At 43.0% G+C, this 2,782-nt stretch overlaps 1 pseudogene; it reads right to left on the reverse strand.

Moving 5' to 3' along the window:
- LOC104871255 overlaps positions 1-1,900 on the reverse strand; it is an 11,789-nt pseudogene extending 9,889 nt beyond the window's left edge.
- Between the last annotated feature and the right edge of the window lie 882 nt (positions 1,901-2,782).

A 2,782-nucleotide genomic window follows, 5' to 3' on the forward strand; every position in this document is an offset into this window, starting at 1 on the left:
GTTGACTCTTTTTACTTTTTCACCTTCTCCTTTTAATTTCTTGCCTTGCCTATTTGATTTGCTCTGTTGGGCCTCATGGTGTTGTTGCCTTCATTGTCTTTTTCTAGAATCTTGTTTAGAATTGCTTGTAGTGCTGGTTTGGTATTCATGTAGTTTCTCAGGTGTTCTTTGTTGTGGAAGTGTCTTATTTCCCCATCCATTTTGAATGAGAGTTTTACTGGATACTTCAGTCTAGGTTGGAGGTTGTTCTCTTTTAGTACTTGAAATATCTCATTCCAGGCTCTCCTTGCCCCAAGGGTTTGTGTTGAAAAGTCTGCTGTGATTCTGATGGGCTTTCCTTTGTATGTAATTTGTTTCTTTTCTCTTACCGCTTGTAGTATTTTGTTCTTCTGGGATCTTGATTATTATATGTCTAGGTGTAGATTTTTTTTGATTGTAGCTAGTTGGGGTCCTATATGCCTCAGTTATCTGAATGTCAAATTCTTCCCCTCTGGAAAGTTTTCTGTTCTTAATTTTGCGAACAGCTTCTTTAAGTCATTTGTATTTTCTTATTCTTATCAGTCTTATGTTATTCTTCTGTGCATCATCTAGGAGTTGTTGGATCAATTTCTCATGATCTCTTACTGTTTTTAAGATACCTCTCTTTTCATGGTCACTGACTGCAATCTTATCTTCTATATCTGAGAGCCCATCTTCGCATTCTTTTATTCTGTTGCGTACACTTTCAATAGAGTGTTTAATCTCCTGGATCTCTGTTTGAATCTGTTTTATGGATTCCATTTCTTTCCTATGTTGGGCGTTTATTTTTTTCCATTTCTTTCTTATGCTGGGCCTTCATGGCTTCTATCATGGTCCTGAGCTCATTTTTCTGTCAGTTTCTGCTCTAGAGTCTCGAATCACAACTTCCATTTTGCTCACTATCTCTGTGGTTATCTGGGAAATTATTTCTGTTTTGAATTTTTCTAGAGCCTGATTGATCTGTTTTGTTACTTCCTGTGCTTTACATTTTAATTTTTGTTGTCAGACTGTCCTTGGTTTAATCTCTGGATTATCACCCAAATCTTCCTGATATAGTTGCGCCCTAGCTTCTGTGTCTCTAACGACCCACAGACATTCTCATCTTCATAACATCAGAGAAAACAGCTCATCAAATCAACGGCAATGCTTTACCCCAACTGATACAATCAGCAACACATTAAGATCAAGCACAACTTGGACACTGACCAGCTGTGGTAGTTACTAGTCTATCACCCTTAAATCATTTGAATTAAATTGAAATCAAGAAGCAGTCCAGAACATGTCTGCAGTGAACAAACTTTTCAATATAGTATATTAACCATTTAATGGCTCAGACAGAGCGAGGATGCAAGACCCCTGATCTCACTTAGCTGATTGCTGAACCCCATGACACTGACTGACCTCGGGCTGCAAGGCCCAGATTGAGTTCCCCATCCTTCTGAATGGTTGAACTCCACAATGTTCTATTACAGGTTTCCCATGCCCTTTCTTTAAAGATGTTCAAAATTGGGAACTCAGAAAAATACCCTTGATGACCACCTCTGTCTTTGCAGAGTGGGTCCAAAGACTTGCACAGTCAGGAGGTCTGAGAGTGCGGGGGTGGCGGGGGGTTTATAGGGGTTCAGGGTTGCCCGCGCTGCTACCATCCTGACGCTTGAGCGATGACTGCTGGGTCGGGAGCAGGCGTGGTTCTCCTTCCCGTGGTGGATCTGGCCAGCCTACCTTCCCAGCACTTGAGTGATGGCTCTGATTCTATATATTGATGACATAGCTGATGATATGGCTGATTTTTCTACATCTGAATCTTGTTGCTAGCCATCTTCATTATTATTAGCCCCAGCTGCTGGCCACTTGTCTGCCTCCGGTGTTACCTGCTCTTCATGTTACGTGTTTTATTCAAGACAGATTTCGTGAATAGGCTGTATTAGAATTCATGCTGCAGCTTCGAGGGAAACAATGCAAGGATTGACCCATCAAGATTACGGGGAGGTTGCTTACATGGGGGAAAATGGGCTCACCATATGCAGTGTCAGACTTTCTGATTACTGTAGTTATGGTAGGGGAGCTCTTCACAGAGTAATTTGGGGATGGCTTCTAAGGGGCAGAATCATCCAGACAGGCTGTTAGGTGGAATCATTTGGGATGGACCTATGTCTAAAGATTGCTACAGCCAAAGCAAAATCCTCCTTGAGCTTCCATGGGTCATCTGACACAGCTGTACCAGCTTCAGGGCACTTGGGGCATCTGCAGAAGGAGAAATAAAAGTACTTTGTGGGGGAGAATAGAGCCCTTCATCTTTTTTCTCATTTATGGGTCTGTCCTCCTTTCTTGTTTTTACCTGCTACATATTATTTCCACCTGTGGTGTTCCCTGTCCCCCTCCCTCTTTTTCCCTCCTTCCCATCCTCCCTCCCTCCCTCCCCTCTCTTTCTCTCTCTTTCCCTCCCTCTCTTCTAGGTTCTTGCTATGTAATTCAGGCTGGCCTTGAACTCAGGATAATCCTCCTGCTTCAGCCTCCCCAGTGCTGGGATTACAGGCGTGTGTCACCAAACCGGATTTACACAGCTCCTGAGTGTACTAGGAGCCCTGCTGGGGCAGGTACAATTTGATTAGCTCATTCACAAGGACACAACAGCCTAACAGATGTTTCTAGTCTTTTCCTGTCCTCCAGAGATTTTGAGATCCCCAGTGTCCATCCAATGCTCTTAGTTCCAGATTCTCAAATCTCTGTAGAGGCGGACTTGCACTTTGTCCTGGAGACAGTA

This window comes from Fukomys damarensis, unplaced genomic scaffold (genome assembly GCF_012274545.1).
Source record: "Fukomys damarensis isolate Sample0158 unplaced genomic scaffold, DMR_v1.0_HiC HiC_scaffold_38, whole genome shotgun sequence".
In the NCBI taxonomy this organism is placed as follows: domain Eukaryota; kingdom Metazoa; phylum Chordata; class Mammalia; order Rodentia; family Bathyergidae; genus Fukomys; species Fukomys damarensis.